Here is a 20,562-nt window from a genome sequence, read left to right as displayed (position 1 = left end):
GTAGCCACAGCCGTGAACTACCGCACTGTACACTGGTTGATAAAGAGATAGTAGTATACTCGTAACAACTAGTATGACGACGGTATAAAGAATGAAAAAAAAAACACGGTTAGGTGGTATATAATACAATTATGGTTGGACGGACTGCCTGCCGAGTGCCGACACAGAGGTAGCCACAGCCGTGAACTACCGCACTGTACACTGGTTGATAAAGAGATAGTAGTATACTCGTAACAACTAGTATGACGACGGTATAAAGAATGAAAAAAAAACCACGGTTAGGTGGTATATATTATAATACAATTATGGTTGGACGGACTGCCTGCCGAGTGCCGACACAGAGGTAGCCACAGCCGTGAACTACCACACTGTACACTGGTTGATAAAGAGATAGTAGTATACTCGTAACAACTAGTATGACGACGGTATAAAGAATGAAAAAAAAACCACGGTTAGGTGGTATATATTATAATACAATTATGGATGGACGGACTGCCTGCCGAGTGCCGACACAGAGGTTGCCACAGCCGTGAACTACCGCACTGTACACTGGTTGATAAAGAGATAGTAGTATACTCGTAACAACTAGTATGACGACGGTATAAAGAATGAAAAAAAAACCACGGTTAGGTGGTATATATTATAATACAATTATGGTTGGACGGACTGCCTGCCGAGTGCCGACACAGAGGTAGCCACAGCCGTGAACTACCGCACTGTACACTGGTTGATAAAGAGATAGTAGTATACTCGTAACAACTAGTATGACGACGGTATAAAGAATGAAAAAAAAAACACGGTTAGGTGGTATATAATACAATTATGGTTGGACGGACTGCCTGCCGAGTGCCGACACAGAGGTAGCCACAGCCGTGAACTACCGCACTGTACACTGGTTGATAAAGAGATAGTAGTATACTCGTAACAACTAGTATGACGACGGTATAAAGAATGAAAAAAAAACCACGGTTAGGTGGTATATATTATAATACAATTATGGATGGACGGACTGCCTGCCGAGTGCCGACACAGAGGTAGCCACAGCCGTGAACTACCGCACTGTACTGTGTCTGCTGCTAATATAGACTGGTTGATAAAGAGATAGTATACAATACTACTAATATACTGGTGGTCAGGCACTGGTCACCACTAGTCACACTGGCAGTGGCACTCCTGCAGCAAAAGTGTGCACTGTTTAATTTTAATATAATATTATTTATCATGTACTCCTGGCTCCTGCTATAACAACCTGCAGTGCTCCCCAGTCTCCCCCACAATTATAAGCTTTATATACAATACATTGATGTGCAGCACACTGGGCTGAGCAGTGCACACAGACTGAGTCACTGTGTGACTGTGTATCGTTTTTTTCAGGCAGAGAACGGATATATTAAATAAAACAAACAACTGCACTGTCTCTGGTGGTCACTGGTCACTGTGGTCGTCAGTCACTAAACTCTGTCTGCACTCTCTTCTAATCTACAGTATCACAGCAATCTCTCTCTCTCTCTCTCTTCTAAATCTAATCTAAATGGAGAGGACGCCAGCCACGTCCTCTCCCTATCAATCTCAATGCACGTGTGAAAATGGCGGCGACGCGCGGCTCCTTATATAGAATCCGAGTCTCGCGAGAATCCGACAGCGTCATGATGACGTTCGGGGCGCGCTCGGGTTAACCGAGCAAGGCGGGAAGATCCGAGTCGCTCGGACCCGTGAAAAAAAAAAGTGAAGTTCGTGCGGGTTCGGATTCAAAGAAACCGAACCCGCTCATCTCTAATTCTATATAAGGAGCCGCGCGTCGCCGCCATTTTCACACGTGCATTGAGATTCATAGGGAGAGGACGTGGCTGGCGTCCTCTCCGTTTATAGAGAAGAGAGTGAGACAGTAGAGAGAGACACAGTAGTAATTTTGGGGAGCATTAGGAGGAGTACTAGTTACTTGCTGAAGTGATAGATAGTGTGACTGTATATTATCTGACTTGTGGGGGAGACACTGACAGTGGGGAGCAGTTAGAGTCTGAGAGCAGGACTCAGGAGTACATATAACGTACAGTGCACACTTTTGCTGCCAGAGTGCCACACTGCCATTGTGACCACACTGACCACCAGTATAATATATATTGTGATTGTCTGCTTAGGAGTACTACTTGCAAGTTGCTGATAGTGTGACCAGTGACCTGACCACCAGTCACCACCAGTTTAATATATATATATATATATATATATATAATTGTATATAATATATATATATAATATTGTATACCACCTACCCGTGGTTTTTTTTTTTTCTTTCTTCTTTATACATACTACTATAGTAGCTTACTGTAGCAGTCTGCGGTGCTGCTGAGCTGACTGTGTCCAGAAGGTCCGTCATCAGTCATTACATAATAAATATATATACCTGTCCGGCTGCAGTACTAGTGATATTATATATATATATATATATTGATTTCATCTCATTATCATCCAGTCTATATTAGCAGCAGACACAGTACGGTAGTCCACGGCTGTAGCTACCTCTGTGTCGGCAGTCGCTCGTCCATCCATAATTGTATACCACCTACCCGTGTTTTTTTTTTTTCTTTCTTCTTTATACATACTACTATAGTAGCTTACTGTAGCAGTCTGCGGTGCTGCTGAGCTGACAGTGTCCAGCAGGTCCGTCATCAGTCATTACATAATAAATATATCTACCTGTCCGGCTGCAGTACTAGTGTGATATAATATATATTGATTTCATCTCATTATCATCCAGTCTATATTAGCAGCAGACACAGTACGGTAGTCCACGGCTGTAGCTACCTCTGTGTCGGCAGTCGCTCGTCCATCCATAATTGTATACCACCTACCCGTGGTTTTTTTTTTTTCTTCTTTATACATACTACTATAGTAGCTTACTGTAGCAGTCTGCGGTGCTGCTGAGCTGACAGTGTCCAGCAGGTCCGTCATCAGTCATTACATAATAAATATATATACCTGTCCGGCTGCAGTACTAGTGATATTATATATATATATATATATATATTAATTTCATCTCCTTATCATCCAGTCTATATTAGCAGCAGACACAGTACGGTAGTCCACGGCTGTAGCTACCTCTGTGTCGGCAGTCGCTCGTCTATCCATAAGTATACTAGTATCCATCCATCTCCATTGTTTACCTGAGGTGCCTTTTAGTTGTGCCTATTAAAATATGGAGAACAAAAATGTTGAGGTTCCAAAATTAGGGAAAGATCAAGATCCACTTCCACCTCGTGCTGAAGCTGCTGCCACTAGTCATGGCCGAGACGATGAAATGCCAGCAACGTCGTCTGCCAAGGCCGATGCCCAATGTCATAGTACAGAGCATGTAAAATCCAAAACACCAAATATCAGAAAAAAAAGGACTCCAAAATCTAAAATAAAATTGTCGGAGGAGAAGCGTAAACTTGCCAATATGCCATTTACCACACGGAGTGGCAAGGAACGGCTGAGGCCCTGGCCTATGTTCATGGCTAGTGGTTCAGCTTCACATGAGGATGGAAGCACTCAGCCTCTCGCTAGAAAAATGAAAAGACTCAAGCTGGCAAAAGCACCGCAAAGAACTGTACGTTCTTCGAAATCCCAAATCCACAAGGAGAGTCCAATTGTGTCGGTTGCGATGCCTGACCTTCCCAACACTGGACGTGAAGAGCATGCGCCTTCCACCATTTGCACGCCCCCTGCAAGTGCTGGAAGGAGCACCCGCAGTCCAGTTCCTGATAGTCAGATTGAAGATGTCAGTGTTGAAGTACACCAGGATGAGGAGGATATGGGTGTTGCTGGCGCTGGGGAGGAAATTGACCAGGAGGATTCTGATGGTGAGGTGGTTTGTTTAAGTCAGGCACCCGGGGAGACACCTGTTGTCCGTGGGAGGAATAGGGCCGTTGACATGCCTGGTGAAAATACCAAAAAAATCAGCTCTTCGGTGTGGAAGTATTTCACCAGAAATGCGGACAACATTTGTCAAGCCGTGTGTTGCCTTTGTCAAGCTGTAATAAGTAGGGGTAAGGACGTTAACCACCTCGGAACATCCTCCCTTATACGTCACCTGCAGCGCATTCATAATAAGTCAGTGACAAGTTCAAAAACTTTGGGCGACAGCGGAAGCAGTCCACTGACCAGTAAATCCCTTCCTCTTGTAACCAAGCTCACGCAAACCACCCCACCAACTCCCTCAGTGTCAATTTCCTCCTTCCCCAGGAATGCCAATAGTCCTGCATGCCATGTCACTGGCAATTCTGACGAGTCCTCTCCTGCCTGGGATTCCTCCGATGCATCCTTGCGTGTAACGCCTACTGCTGCTGGCGCTGCTGTTGTTGCTTCTGGGAGTCGATGGTCATCCCAGAGGGGAAGTCGTAAGCCCACTTTTACTACTTCCACCAAGCAATTGACTGTCCAACAGTCCTTTGCGAGGAAGATGAAATATCACAGCAGTCATCCTGTTGCAAAGCGGATAACTGAGGCCTTGACAACTATGTTGGTGTTAGACGTGCGTCCGGTATCCGCCGTTAGTTCACAGGGAACTAGACAATTTCTTGAGGCAGTGTGCCCCCGTTACCAAATACCATCTAGGTTCCACTTCTCTAGGCAGGCGATACCGAGAATGTACATGGACGTCAGAAAAAGACTCACCAGTGTCCTAAAAAATGCAGTTGTACCCAATGTCCACTTAACCACGGACATGTGGACAAGTGGAGCAGGGCAGGGTCAGGACTATATGACTGTGACAGCCCACTGGGTAGATGTATGGACTCCCGCCGCAAGAACAGCAGCGGCGGCACCAGTAGCAGCATCTCGCAAACGCCAACTCTTTCCTAGGCAGGCTACGCTTTGTATCACCGGTTTCCAGAATACGCACACAGCTGAAAACCTCTTACGGCAACTGAGGAAGATCATCGCGGAATGGCTTACCCCAATTGGACTCTCCTGTGGATTTGTGGCATCGGACAACGCCAGCAATATTGTGTGTGCATTAAATATGGGCAAATTCCAGCACGTCCCATGTTTTGCACATACCTTGAATTTGGTGGTGCAGAATTTTTTAAAAAACGACAGGGGCGTGCAAGAGATGCTGTCGGTGGCCAGAAGAATTGCGGGACACTTTCGGCGTACAGGCACCACGTACAGAAGACTGGAGCACCACCAAAAACGCCTGAACCTGCCCTGCCATCATCTGAAGCAAGAAGTGGTAACGAGGTGGAATTCAACCCTCTATATGCTTCAGAGGTTGGAGGAGCAGCAAAAGGCCATTCAAGCCTATACAATTGAGCATGATATAGGAGGTGGAATGTACCTGTCTCAAGCGCAGTGGAGAATGATTTCAACGTTGTGCAAGGTTCTGCAACCTTTTGAACTTGCCACACGTGAAGTCAGTTCAGACACTGCCAGCCTGAGTCAGGTCATTCCCCTCATCAGGCTTTTGCAGAAGAAGCTGGAGGCATTGAAGGAGGAGCTAAAAGGGAGCGATTCCGCTAGGCATGTGGGACTTGTGGATGGAGCCCTTAATTCGCTTAACACGGATTCACGGGTGGTCAATCTGTTGAAATCAGAGCACTACATTTTGGCCACCGTGCTCGATCCTAGATTTAAAACCTACCTTGGATCTCTCTTTCCGGCAGACACAAGTCTGCTGGGGTTCAAAGACCTGCTGGTGACAAAATTGTCAAGTCAAGCGGAACGCGACCTGTCAACATCTCCTCCTTCACATTCTCCCGCAACTGGGGGTGCGAGGAAAAGGCTCAGAATTCCGAGCCCACCCGCTGGCGGTGATGCAGGGCAGTCTGGAGCGACTGCTGATGCTGACATCTGGTCCGGACTGAAGAACCTGACAACGATTACGGACATGTCGTCTACTGTCACTGCATATGATTCTCTCACCATTGAAAGAATGGTGGAGGATTATATGAGTGACCGCATCCAAGTAGGCACGTCACACAGTCCGTACTTATACTGGCAGGAAAAAGAGGCAATTTGGAGGCCCTTGCACAAACTGGCTTTATTCTACCTAAGTTGCCCTCCCACAAGTGTGTACTCCGAAAGAGTGTTTAGTGCCGCCGCTCACCTTGTCAGCAATCTGCGTACGAGGTTACTTCCAGAAAATGTGGAGAAGATGATGTTCATTAAAATTAATTATAATCAATTCCTCCGTGGAGACATTGACCAGCAGCAATTGCCTCCACAAAGTACACAGGGAGCTGAGATGGTGGATTCCAGTGGGGACGAATTGATAATCTGTGAGGAGCGGGATGTACACGGTGATATATCGGAGGATGATGATGAGGTGGACATCTTGCCTCTGTAGAGCCAGTTTGTGCAAGGAGAGATTAATTGCTTCTTTTTCGGTGGGGGTCCAAACCAACCCGTCATTTCAGTCACAGTCGTGTGGCAGACCCTGTCACTGAAATGATGGGTTGGTTAAAGTGTGCATGTCCTGTTTATACAACATAAGGGTGGGTGGGAGGGCCCAAGGACAATTCCATCTTGCACCTCTTTTTTCTTTCATTTTTATTTGCGTCATGTGCTGTTTGGGGAGTGTTTTTTGGAAGGGCCATCCTGCTTGACACTGCAGTGCCACTCCTAGATGGGCCAGGTGTTTGTGTCGGCCACTAGGGTCGCTTATCTTACTCACACAGCTACCTCATTGCGCCTCTTTTTTTCTTCTTTGCGTCATGTGCTGTTTGGGGAGTGTTTTTTGGAAGGGCCATCCTGCGTGACACTGCAGTGCCACTCCTAGATGGGCCAGGTGTTTGTGTCGGCCACTAGGGTCGCTTATCTTACTCACACAGCTACCTCATTGCGCCTCTTTTTTTCTTCTTTGCGTCATGTGCTGTTTGGGGAGTGTTTTTTGGAAGGGCCATCCTGCGTGACACTGCAGTGCCACTCCTAGATGGGCCAGGTGTTTGTGTCGGCCACTAGGGTCGCTTATCTTACTCACACAGCTACCTCATTGCGCCTCTTTTTTTCTTCTTTGCGTCATGTGCTGTTTGGGGAGTGTTTTTTGGAAGGGCCATCCTGCGTGACACTGCAGTGCCACTCCTAGATGGGCCAGGTGTTTGTGTCGGCCACTAGGGTCGCTTAGCTTAGTCATCCAGCGACCTCGGTGCAAATTTTAGGACTAAAAATAATATTGTGAGGTGTGAGGTATTCAGAATAGACTGAAAATGAGTGGAAATTATGGTTTTTGAGGTTAATAATACTTTGGGATCAAAATGACCCCCAAATTCTATGATTTAAGCTGTTTTTTAGGGTTTTTTTAAAAAAACACCCGAATCCAAAACACACCCGAATCCGACAAAAAAAATTCGGTGAGGTTTTGCCAAAACGCGGTCGAACCCAAAACACGGCCGCGGAACCGAACCCAAAACCAAAACACAAAACCCGAAAAATTTCAAGTGCACATCCCTAATAGAAACGCGTGGAGAGATTGTGCAGGATTGCAGGAGGGGCGTGTTATGTTTTTATTTTAATTGGTTCCTGTGAATGGGTTTGTAGGGGCCCCAGTACACTGCTTTGCCCAGGGCCTACAATACTGTTAAGACAGCCCTGATTAAACATGCTACTTAACTGGAAAATACAAGTCCTACTGAATATGTCATAGGGGACATATCGGCTGATTCTGAGACACTTGCAAAGTGGCTGTACTGTAGTTGTGAGTATCCAATCAACTAACGCGGGGGTTCGCACACATCCAAACAGAAACCAATGCTGCTCCCTTATTTTACGCCGGTCGACACAACTGTCTTCCATAATATCTGCACTTGCACCAGCCTCCATCTGCACAATCTAAAATCACAGATGCCCATGACACTCACACATGGTGGTTCCAAGTGGTTGCTTTGTCACCAACCATTTCATGTCCAGAAAATCTTTATTTCATTGAGACAGATCCAGCCAATTTATGTCCAACTCAGAATAACTTAGAAACTGTACATTCACTTTTCTGCATGCACTATGGGGGTCATTCCGAGTTGTTCGCTCTGTATTTTTTTCTCGCAACGGAGCGATTAGTCGCTAATGCGCATGCGCAATGTCCGCAGTGCGACTGCGCCTAGTAAATTTGCTATGCAGTTAGGTATTTTACTCACGGCATTACGAGGTTTTTTCTTCGTTCTGGTGATCGTAATGTGATTGACAGGAAGTGGGTGTTTCTGGGCAGAAACTGGCCGTTTTATGGGTGTGTGCGAAAAAACGCTACCGTTTCTGGGAAAAACGCGGGAGTGGCTGGAGAAACGGAGGAGTGTCTAGGCGAACGCTGGGTGTGTTTGTGACGTCAAACCAGGAACGAAACTGACTGAACTGATCGCAGATGCCGAGTAAGTCTGGAGCTACTCAGAAACTGCTAAGAAGTGTCTATTCGCAATTCTGCTAATCGTTCGTTCGCAATTTTGATAAGCTAAGATTCACTCCCAGTAGGCGGCGGCTTAGCGTGTGCAAAGCTGCTAAAAGCAGCTTGCGAGCGAACAACTCGGAATGACCCCCTATATGCACAAACTCACCATTTTTGGCTATGAAGAGAGAGCTGTGTGACTCAGAACCAATCCCATAATCGCCACCTCCACAGGGGTGGTAGATAACTCCTTTGCATCTTATACAAAGCTGGACAGTAAATGCACCTACTAATCTCATTTAAATTATGTTGTCCCACAAACAAAATCTTGTTGGTGCAAGAGTAGATGCACTCATGTACTAAATTCATACATAGCAAGAATTCCCCACAATGTTTCTCCTGCGATTAGAGCAATGATTTTCCATAACTGCCATTGTAGCACACAAACACACGTGGTTGGCTGTATATGTGATAGCACTAGTGTGACATCACTTTTTCACTTTCAAAAGTATACCGATGCACAGAAGGCTGCATCACTGTGCTCCACACCATGCACAAACTAAAATGGAAAAAGAAAGTCACATTTCATTCACAGGTCTTAGCCTACAAACCCCATGAAAATAGACACAATAGACCTCATATTAACTTTGCTATATTGGATCTTTATGTGCACAAATATTCCCTTTACTTGGAAAAGCATATTAATATTCACAAATGTATTCGTTATTTAAACATGTGTACCTAATTTCATGTGGATTCACTGTTCTCACAGATGCTTGTACTTTCTGCCACAGGTCTCTTTGAACATGTAATAAAGTCTAGCTTCATTTTTTTTTCTCCAAAAATGTATTTATTTCGTTTTAAGAGAAACAACATAAGCAGATCAGGTAACAAAGGCAGTACAAAGTATCTAATATATAGAATGTATTATTATAATGGTCATAGCGGTGCACAATATATCTTTAAACTGTATAGACATATAAAGGGGGATACCAGTATCAAACCCAGTCACAGAGCTATAAAAGTTGACAAAAAGAACAATAGAGATATACAGTATAATGCAGGAACCAAATTACCATGACATAAGGAAATGACATATCACATCAAGAACCAATAGGAATATACTGTAGTAAGAGAAAAAGATGAATAAATGAGGAGACAACAGACAAAGACATTAGACAGGATAAGACTGGGAAGGGTAAGGCGAAGGAATAATGCACCCAACTATCAATGAAATAAATACACATAATGAAAAAGACTATAACTAGGAGCTAGAGACATAGGGGTATATGCAATTGCGGTCGAATTCCCGAAATTGTCGAATTTCGGGTATTTTTCGCCAAAAAAAAAAAATTTGTCAATGCAATTCAGTGCTTTCCGTCAAAAAAACGGACTTTCAAAATTCGACTTTTTGAAATTCGACTTTTTGCAAATTCGACTTTTCTGCAATGATACAAGTGCTGCAATTCGACAAAAGCATATTCAATTCAAGTTTGGAAATTCGACAGCAGTGCTTTTAGACAGCAAATTCGTCATTTTCAATCCGCCACACTTTGGAGGGTGAAACCAATAAAAAAAATTTAAAACATGTTTTTTTTGTGGGTTTTTTTCGTAGTAATATCAGATCTATTTATGGCCCTCATTCCGAGTTGATCGGTCGCAAGGCGAATTTAGCAGAGTTACACACGCTAAGCCGCCGCCTACTGGGAGTGAATCTTAGCTTCTTAAAATTGCGACCGATGTATTCGCAATATTGCGATTACTAACTACTTAGCAGTTTCAGAGTAGCTCCAGACTTACTCTGCCTGTGCGATCAGTTCAGTGCTTGTCGTTCCTGGTTGACGTTACAAACACACCCAGCATTCGGCCAGGCACTCCCACCGTTTCTCCGGCCACTCCTGCGTTTTTTCCGGAAACGGTAGCGTTTTCAGCCACACGCCCCTGAAACGCCGTGTTTCCGCCCAGTAACACCCATTTCCTGTCAATCACATTACGTTCGCCGGAGCGAAGAAAAAGCCGTGAGTAAAAATACTTTCTTCATAGTAAAGTTACTTGGCGCAGTCGCAGTGCGAACTTTGCGCATGCGTACTAAGCGGATTTTCACTGCGATGCGATGAAAAATACCGAGCGAACAACTCGGAATGAGGGCCTATATTAGAAGGGATTAGGTACTTGGTTTGTCTTTTTGGGAGGCACAAGTATTATTTATATATTTTTAAAAATAATTTTTTTTTTTTTATTATTATTTTTTTTATAGATGGAATGGTGAAATCCCTGAAAAAAATGGCGTGGGGTCCCCCCTCCAAAGCATAACCAGCCTCGGGCTCTTCGAGCTGGTCCTGGTTCTAAAAATGCGGGGGGGAAATTGACAGGGGATCCCCCGTATTTTTAAAACCAGCACCGGGCTCTGCGCCTGGTGCTGGTGCAAAAAATACGGGGGACAAAACGAGTAGGGGTCCCCCGTATTTTTTACACCAGCATCGGGCTCCACTAGCTGGACAGATAATGCCACAGCCGGGGGTCACTTTTATACAGTGCCCTGCGGCCGTGGCATTAAATATCCAACTAGTCACCCCTGGCCGGGGTACCCTGGGGGAGTGGGGACCCCTTCAATCAAGGTGTCCCCCCCCCAGCCACCCAAGGGCCAGGGGTGAAGCCCGAGGCTGTCCCCCCCATCCAAAGGCTGCGGATGGGAGGCTGATAGCCTTGGTAAAATGTCAAGAATATTGTTTTTTCCATAAGAACTACAAGTCCCAGCAAGCCTCCCCCGCAAGCTGGTACTTGGAGAACCACAAGTACCAGCATGCGGGAGAAAAACGGGCCCGCTGGTACCTGTAGTTCTACTGGAAAAAAAATACCCAAATAAAAACAGGACACACACACCGTGACAGTAAAACTTTATTTCATACGTCGACACACACATACTTACCTATGTTCACACGCCGACATCGGTCCTCTTCTCCAAGTAGAATCCATGGATACCTGAAAAGAAAAGATCAATATACTCACCTCAGCCAGGGTCCAGAGATAAATCCACGTACTTGTTAAAAAAAACAAACCGGACACCCGACCAAACGGACTGAAAGGGGTCCCATGCTTACACATGGGACCCCTTACCCCGAATGCAGAGAGACCTCTCAGAGTGACAGCTGTCACAGAAAGGTCTCTAAAGCCAATCAGGAAGCGCAACTTCGTTGCGCTCACCTGATTGGCTGTGCGCTGTCTGAACTCAGACAGCGCATCGCACAGCTCCGTCCATTACTTTCAATGGTGGGAACTTAGCGGCTAGCGGTGAGGTCACCCGCCGGTCAGCGGCTGACCGCGGGTAACCCCCGCAGATGGCAAAGTTCTCACCATTGAAAGTAATGGAGAGGCTTTGCGATGCGCTGTCTGACAGCTCAGACAGCGCACAGCCAATCAGGTGAGCGCCATGGAAGTAGCGCTTCCTGATTGGCTGAAAGGACTTCAGTGACAGGAGTCACGTGGTGTCCCGGCATTCGGGGAAAGGGGTCTGATGTGAAAGCATGGGACCCCTTTCAGTCCGGTGGTACGAGTGTTCGTTTTCTTTTTTTAACAAGTACGTGGATGTATCTCTGGACGTGGATGTACCTCTGGACGCTGGAAGGTGAGTATAATTTTTTTCACAGGTACCCTCGGATCGTCGGAGACCGTGGCAGTCGGCGTGTCAACATAGGTAAGTATGTGTGTGTCGGCAGTGTGTAATAAAGTTTTACTGTCACTGTGTCTGTGTACTGTTTTTATTTGGGTATTTTTTTTCCAGTAGAACTACAGGTACCAGCGGGCCCATTTTTCTCCTGCATGCTGGTACTTGTGGTTCTCCAAGTACCAGCTTGCGGGGGAGGCTTGCTGGGACTTGTAGTACTGCTGGAAAAAACAATATTATTGTCATTTTTCTCAAGGCTATCAGCCTCCCATCCGCAGCCATTGGATGGGGGGGACAGCCTCGGGCTTCACCCCTGGCCCTTGGGTGGCTGGGGGGGGGACCCCTTGATTGAAGGGGTCCCCACTCCCCCAGGGTACACCGGCCAGGGGTGACTAGTTGGATATTTAATGCCACGGCCGCAGGGCACTGTATAAAAGTGGCCCCCGGCTGTGGCATTATCTGTCCAGCTAGTGGAGCCCGATGCTGGTGTAAAAAATACGGGGGACCCCTACTCTTTTTGTCCCCCGTATTTTTTGCACAAGCAACAGGCGCAGAGCCCGGTGCTGGTTTTAAAAATACGGGGGATCCCTGCCCAATTTTTCCCCGCATTTTTAGAACCAGGACCAGCTCGAAGAGCCCGAGGCTGGTTATGCTTTGAAGGGGGGACCCCACGCCATTTTTTTTACGTGTTTTTCCCGTTTTTTCCTGTTTTTTAAAATCGCGGCAAAATCCGGCAAATCGGACGTTTTTCGCCCGCGGGACTGTCGAATCCGTTTTTCATTGAATATGGTGAATTCCGGCAGCCACCTGCCGGAATTCACCTGTCGAATTGTGTCGAATTAAAAAACGGCGATAATTTGCCGCGATTCGCCGTGAATTGCATATACCCCATAATAGACAATTTCAAAACAGTGCTCTGGAAGTTTTCACTCATGCATTACATATACTGTATCTGGGGAATTCAACAATTGATAAATACCAGTTGGTTGACTAAAATCGCAGAATATGTTCTTGCAATGTCAGATCTTTTTATAAAATCGGATCACATTCCTTTCCACATCTGAAAGTGTAGATTTTCTCTCCAGGTATAATGTACAAGTCTAGCTTATTTTTACCTGTATTTATTCACCTGGTTCATCATATGTTTTTCTATTCCTTTGGGGATATACTGTAAATCATACCTGATATTATAATATTGTAAAACATTAAAATAAAAACAATTATTGTGGTGGGTAAAAGCTTTTAACCCTGTCTAATAAACTATAAATGTTAGTTAAACTGCATTTTACTAAAAACCAATAGAACTGAGTAAAGAGTAAATAAATGTGGATGTTGAAGTAGATCATTTGCATAGTAACTACTGTATTTCGATGATAGTAAAACTATTACTATTGTATGTAGAAGATTAATATTGTAGTTCTTAGGATTGGCCAGAAGGTGGACTGAAAGCTTATGTACATTATACATAAAAAGGTTCTGTGTTTCTGAAAGCATAGCTACAGTACTATACCTATACATGGTAGGAATGAAACAATAAGTGTAAATCTAGTTTCACTAATAAAGTAATATAGTACTAGCTGGTCCCATCTATGGCCCTCATTCCGAGTTGATCGGTCGCAAGGCGAATTTAGCAGAGTTACACACGCTAAGCCGCCGCCTACTGGGAGTGAATCTTAGCTTCTTAAAATTGCGACCGATGTATTCGCAATAATGCGATTACTAACTACTTAGCAGTTTCAGAGTAGCTCCAGACTTACTCTGCCTGTGCGATCAGTTCAGTGCTTGTCGTTCCTGGTTGACGTCACAAACACACCCAGCGTTCGCCCAGGCTCTCCCACCGTTTCTCCGGCCACTCCTGCGTTTTTTCCGGAAACGGTAGCGTTTTCAGCCACACGCCCCTGAAACGCCGTGTTTCCGCCCAGTAACACCCATTTCCTGTCAATCACATTACGTTCGCCGGAGCGAAGAAAAAGCCGTGAGTAAAAATACTTTCTTCATAGTAAAGTTACTTGGCGCAGTCGCAGTGCGAACATTGCGCATGCGTACTAAGCGTATTTTCACTGCGATGCGATGAAAAATACAGAGCGAACAACTCGGAATGAGGGCCTATGTCCCAAACTGAGAGATGACTTCACTATCCCTATATCAAACTGATAAGTCTGCATGCACTTCATATTTCTTTTGTAAGCAATCTGCAGTATAACATTAAAGAGGATTGTGATAAATAGAAAGAGATGGAGCAAAACTCTATGTAATAAATGGTCTGGGTCATCAGAAAAGTGCAGAGGACAAGCTGTGACAAGTGACTCCCAATTTAACAGGATAAATCTATCCCTAAAAGTATATCAGAAGCATTTACATCATTTATCTGTATATATGGTGGTATGTATTTAATATTAATCATATATTATTTGTTTGCAAAGCAAATTAACAATACCGCCACTACAGTATGTACAGGTTTCCTGACAGACAAGAAAAGCTGAAAATGAATCCCATGACTTTCTGAATCTTTCATTTTCTAAATCGTTTTGATTGTAGATCAGGCTTTTTCAACCAGTGTGCCGCGGCATACTAGTGTGCCACGACCAGTTGCAAGGTGTGCCGTGGAGCCAGAGCAGCTTCCTGCACCTTCAGAGTGAACTATTGGCCCCGGCTCTTCTTAGAGGATCAGTCGTGCTCCGACCGTGACCTATGCCTTGAAGACACGGCAATGTGAGATCATAGGTCACGGATGCTGCATCTCACCACCCAGCCAGCCCACCCACCTGCATGCACATCTTCCAGTTCCTGCCTGCATACACAGCTTTCCTTGCCCACCCACATCCACACCTGCCCGACCTCCCCCGCTGTTCAGTATTTGCAGAACTCCACTATGAACAACCCCCGCCACTGAGAGACAGGGGGGAGGACAGCTGACAAGTAGAGGCTAATATTTGTTATTTTATTTCTCCTGTGGGGAACAATAGGATTTATGTGGGGAGAATAAGGGTTTATGGGGGAATAATGTGAATAATTCATGTGGTGAGCAATAGGATTTATGTGGGGAGCAATGTGATTGATTTATGTGGGGAGCAATAGGATTTATGTAGGGAGCAATGTGATTGTTTTTTCTGTGTAGGCCAATGTATGTGTGCTATTTTTTTTTACTGTGAGGGCCAATGTGTGTTTTTTGTTTTTTCCTGTGGGGAACTGATGGTGTGCCTTGGCAATTTTAAAATATTGTTTGGTGTGCCGCGAGTAAAAAAAGGTTGAAAATCACTGTTGTAGATGTTTCAACAATTCTAGTGGTTGCTGCTCATAATTTAACAGTCTTGAACTTGCTCTAACTGTAGCTTAATACTGAAAATGTGTTAGACTTTCTAAATGTTGAAGGTCTAAAAGTGTTTGTAGAATGAGTTCAGCAGTGGATGTATGGGTTACACATATGTCGAGTTACACAATGTTAACAGATATAATAAATTTAAAAAGAAAACCTTGAAATTGTTCTAACAAGTTAAAGCTAAGGGCCGTGAGGTAATGAAGTCTGAGTTCGGGAGCCGTGCGGGATGCCAGCCAAACTTGGACTTCATTACATCCCATCCGTGGTCTTTAATATCCTGCACTTTTCCTAACTATTGTGTAGATTCGACTTCGACGGTTTTGAAAACTGTTTCAGCATCTCTAATAGTGACTGCCTTGTATATTAATGCAAGATTATTAGTAATTATGTATACTTTGCAACAGAGCAGCATTAAGACCCCATGATGCCCTTGGCAAGATACTTATTCGAAAGCCCCCTAGTCAGATCCATCTATACCCCTATACAATAATTATATACTTTGATGAAGGTTAGATTTTAACCTATGCAAATTAGTACCTTTATTTATGTTATTAAATAATCTTTGGTAGCATTGGATGACTATTTTACTTTTCAAAATACAGATTTGGTTTTCAAGCTGACCTTGTCCTGTCATTATTTTCTTATAGTATTTAGATGTTATGCTTCTCACTATCAAATAAAACATGTCACTGCTTTTATTATTGCAAAAAATGAAGAAAGCATCTTGCGCTTGTGTTTGTATTCTAAGCTGCTCAGTTACAAAAAGATAGAGTATGTATAAAATCAGCGCTTACATGGTTATTAACTAGCTATACAGTATAGGACAAAAAAAAGTTAACATTCTTTTTGTGACTGTTTTTTAATGTTTATAGCTTTTGCTTGATTTTTTTTGTTGTTGTAAAAAGTTTCACTCTTTCACTCTCACTCAAAAAAATCTGTATTTCGGAATATTCCGTATTTCGGAATATTTGGATATGGGATACTCAACCTGTATACAAATTTCTATATACCATTATGACATTTTAAAGATACATGGATAGTATTAAGCAAACAAGGACAAAACATCATTTTAAATGTAAATAATTTTTTTATTATGACCGTATATTAGGCCTTTAAGAAAGACTAGACCCATCCTTGACAAAATACCTAAAACTGTGTGAAACACGTTAGTATACCAATCTTTCCTTGCCTATCTCTCTTCTTCCAAACTCTCTACCCTGTCTCTCTCTCTCACTCTTACAGGTGAAACTAGATATCTTGTAAAGCGTCAACCTGCATGCCAAACCCAGGTTCACCAAAACATCCTGAGAATCCCATCGTGAGAGGGAGGGGGTGTAAAAACTAGTGATGAGCGGATTCGGTTTTACTCGGTTTTACTCGGTTCTCAAAACGGCATCTTGTTGGCTATCCAAAACACGTGACATCCGTGAGCCAATAAGATGCCGTTTTGAGAACCGAGTAAAACCGAGTAAAACCGAATCCGCTCATCACTAGTAAAAACATCTATAGATAATCCAATAATGCCGGTCTCATCTCCAACAAGGTCTGCACTGCCCCTCAAATGGCTTGCACTAACAGGACAGACTCTAGCTGCCTGAGAGGATGTTGGTCTTGCTGTCCATTGGGAACAAATAAGATTACAGCAGAAAGAGGCAGTGGCAGAATGGAGCAGGGGGTCAGAGTTGAAGGAAGACCGCGGTGACCTGACATATGCCAGGTCCCTCTACTAGTCAATATATTAATGCAATATGATCTGTTCTGCCTCCATAATGTGCAGTGCCACCACAATGTATATGGGCCAGATTAGGACAGGGGAAAACAATGCAGCACCAATCCCGGAAAAGGGTAAGTGTATCGGGGTGGAGCTACCCCGCATCAGTTTATACATAGTCTTCTCCTCCAAGAGGATAAGATTCTATTATAATTATCTTTCATTCTGCAAGCATTAGTATATTGTATTTTGATCAATAATATATAGTATTATGCAGAGGCGTCACCAGATGGAGGGGCAGTGCAGCCCTTGTTAGAGATGGGACAGGCATTACTGGATTATCAAAATAGAGCCCTCCATGCATGCCCAAAAAGAGGTGTGGAATTGCAGGAAGGAAGCGTGACCTTGTGGAATGCCCCCAATGCCTTTACAGACGTTGGCTGCACTTCCGGTTTATTCTCACTGACAGGAGCTGGGTGCTTCAGGACAATGTCATAGTGCAGCACTTGGCTCCCTGTTACTGCGGATGAGAAAACATTTTGGTTTACCCTCCTCTGCTGGTAGAGAGCACTGTCCTATTAACAAATCTTCCATGTTCTCTTAGGAGGGTCACTCACTCCCATGAGCATATGTGAAAAACGTGCTGGAATATAGTGAGAAAGCAGAAATTAAAATAACAGATGGCTGCAGATTATAACCTGTCCCTTTTCACTGCACCTCCCACCATGCTGAGCTAAAAAGAAGCTCTGTGATGACCAATGGGATAAACTGTTATGGCTATCTTCCTCTCTACTACTTTCTTTTCCCTCAGTGTGTCAGTGGGTCCCTCACTGCTTTACTTTCACTAGCAAACTAGTTGGTGGCACCTCTCCTACTCCTGGCCAGGTCCCTCTTCTGCTCTGTGGAGACAGGTGGCAGATAGGCCCACTATGTCCTACCCCAGGCCCCAGGCATTGACCTGTATGGCCTAGTCCATAATCCAGCCCTACTAATGCTGAGTACAAAATAGTCTTTATTGATTACAGCTTAAGTCAAAATGTATTCATGTTCATAATTACGTATTTGATTGACCACTATCTGTATTAGGAGAGCCACTTGTGAACCCCAAGTGTAAATTGTCCCCATTAAGATGCTTATCATAGGAATCAACACACTGGTCAATGCCTTGTCCCAAGAGTGACACAGCCAAACATATAACAAATGAGTATGAGTTACAGTCAGGATGATTTTGCTTTATAAGCACCACCCAGCCTGGCACATAGGCCCACTCGATTGATAAATCCTCACTACTGTACTCTCTGTTCTCTTTGTAGAGTCTAATCCTCATTGGGTAAAATTATCATCTGTACTGGGATATCCAAAAGCACTGCTCATTCCCTCACCTAACCACTGTTTTCTAAACCACAGTGTAAACAGGGTATTTAAACCCTAGACAGGGAGATTTTAACTCTAAGAAGAAATATTCTGTTCTGAGTGGATTGGGAATAGAAAGTGGGAGTGATTTTATTATATTCAGCCAGTAACCAACACCAAGAAACAGGTAAAATCACATTTTTCAGGAAAATGTTCAAAGAGATTGCCTTAAATACTGTAGAATATACACAGAAATTGAGGAACAAAAGGAGGGTGGGGGAACAAAATTCTATAACAATACATTTTCATAATTAACCACTGAATTAGGTACCACTAAATTTAGATCTTTAATTTGTCTAGTCATAAACTGACTGAAACAGAGGTTTCTGTTCTTACTAGGGATGTGCGGCAGAAACTTTTTGGGTTTTGTGTTTTGGTTTTGGATCTGGATCCCTGCTCGTGTTATGGATCTGGATTGGTTTTGCCAAATCCACCCTTTTGGGTTTGGGTTTGGGATCTGGATTTTTTTAAAAACATAAAAGCACCTAAAATCACAGAATTTGGGGTTCATTTTGATTCTACAGTATTATTAACCTCAATTGCATTAATTTCCACTCATTTCCAGTCTATTCTGAACACCTCATACCTCACAATATTGCTTTTAGGCCAAAAGGTTGCACCAAGGTAGCTGGATTACAAAATTAAGCAACACAAGTGGGTGACACAAACATGTGGCCCATCTAGGATTGGCATTGCAGTTTCAGACAGGATGGCACTTTTAAAAACTAGTCCACAAAGAGCACATAATCCAAAGAAAAAAAAAGTGCAAGATGGAATTGTCCTTGGGCCCTCCCACCAACCCTTATGTTTTATGAACAGGACATGCACACTTTAACAAACCAATCATTTCAGCGAGAGGATCTGCCACCAAAAAAGAAGCAATTAATCCCCCCACCAAAAAAGAAGCAATTAATCTCTCCTTGCACAAACTGGCTCTACAGAAGCAAGATGTCATCCTCATACTCCGATTCCTCACCCCTTTCAGTGTTTACATCCTCATCCTCACAGAGTATTAATTCGTCCCCACTGGAATCCACATGTCCCTGTGTACTTTCTGGAGGCTATTGCTGGTAAAGATCTTCCTGGAGGAATTGATAATTCATTTTGATGAACATCTTCTTCTCCACATTTTGTGGAAGTAACCTCCTACGCTGATCACTGACAAGGTTACTGGCTGCACTAAACACTCTTTCAGAGTACACACTGGAGGGTGACAGCTTAGGTAAAATAAAGACAGTTTGTGCAAGGGCCTCCTAATTGCCTCTTTATCCTGCCAGTATACATACGGACTGTCTGACATGCCTACTTGGATGCTGTCACTGATATAATCCTCTACCATTCTTTCAATGGTGACAGCATCATATGCAGTGACAGTAGACAGGTCAGTAATAGTTGGCAGGTCCTTCAGTCCGGACCAGATGTCAACACTTGCTCCTGACTGCCCTGCATCACCACCAGCGGGTGGGCTCGGAAATTTTATTATTTTCCTCGCAGCCCCAGTTGTGGGAGAAAATGAAGGAAGAGCTGTTGATGGGTCATGTTCCGCTTGAGTTGACAATTTTCTCACCAGCAGGTCTTTACATCTCTGCAGACTTGTGTCCGCCTGAAAGAAAGATACATTGTAGGCTTTAAACCTAGGATTGAGCACGGTGGCCAAAATGTAGTGATCTGATTTCAACAGATTGACCACCCTTGAATCCTGGCAAAGCGAATTAAGGGCTCCATCCACAAGTCCCACATACTTACTGCTCCTCCTTCAATTTCTCCAGCTGCTTCTGCAAAAGCCTGATGAAGGGAATGACCTGACTCAAGCTGGCAGCATTTGTCACGTTTGGCAAGTCCGAAGGGTTGGAGAACCTAGCAAAACATGGAAATCATTCTCCACTGTGCTTGAGTCAGGTGCATTCCCTCTCCTTTGCCTATATCATAGGTGGATGTATAGGCTTAAATGGCCTATTGCTGGTCCTCCATCCTCTGAAGCATATAGAGTGTTGAATTCCACCTCGCTACCACCTCTTGCTTCAGGCGATGGCAAGGCAGGTTCAGAAGTGTTTGCTGGTGCTCCAGTCTTCGGCATGCAGTTGTTGAATGTCGAAAGTGGCCCGCAA

The sequence above is a fragment of the Pseudophryne corroboree genome, chromosome 5, assembly GCF_028390025.1.
Source record: "Pseudophryne corroboree isolate aPseCor3 chromosome 5, aPseCor3.hap2, whole genome shotgun sequence".
NCBI lineage: Eukaryota > Metazoa > Chordata > Amphibia > Anura > Myobatrachidae > Pseudophryne > Pseudophryne corroboree.
This window is presented reverse-complemented; position numbering follows the sequence as displayed.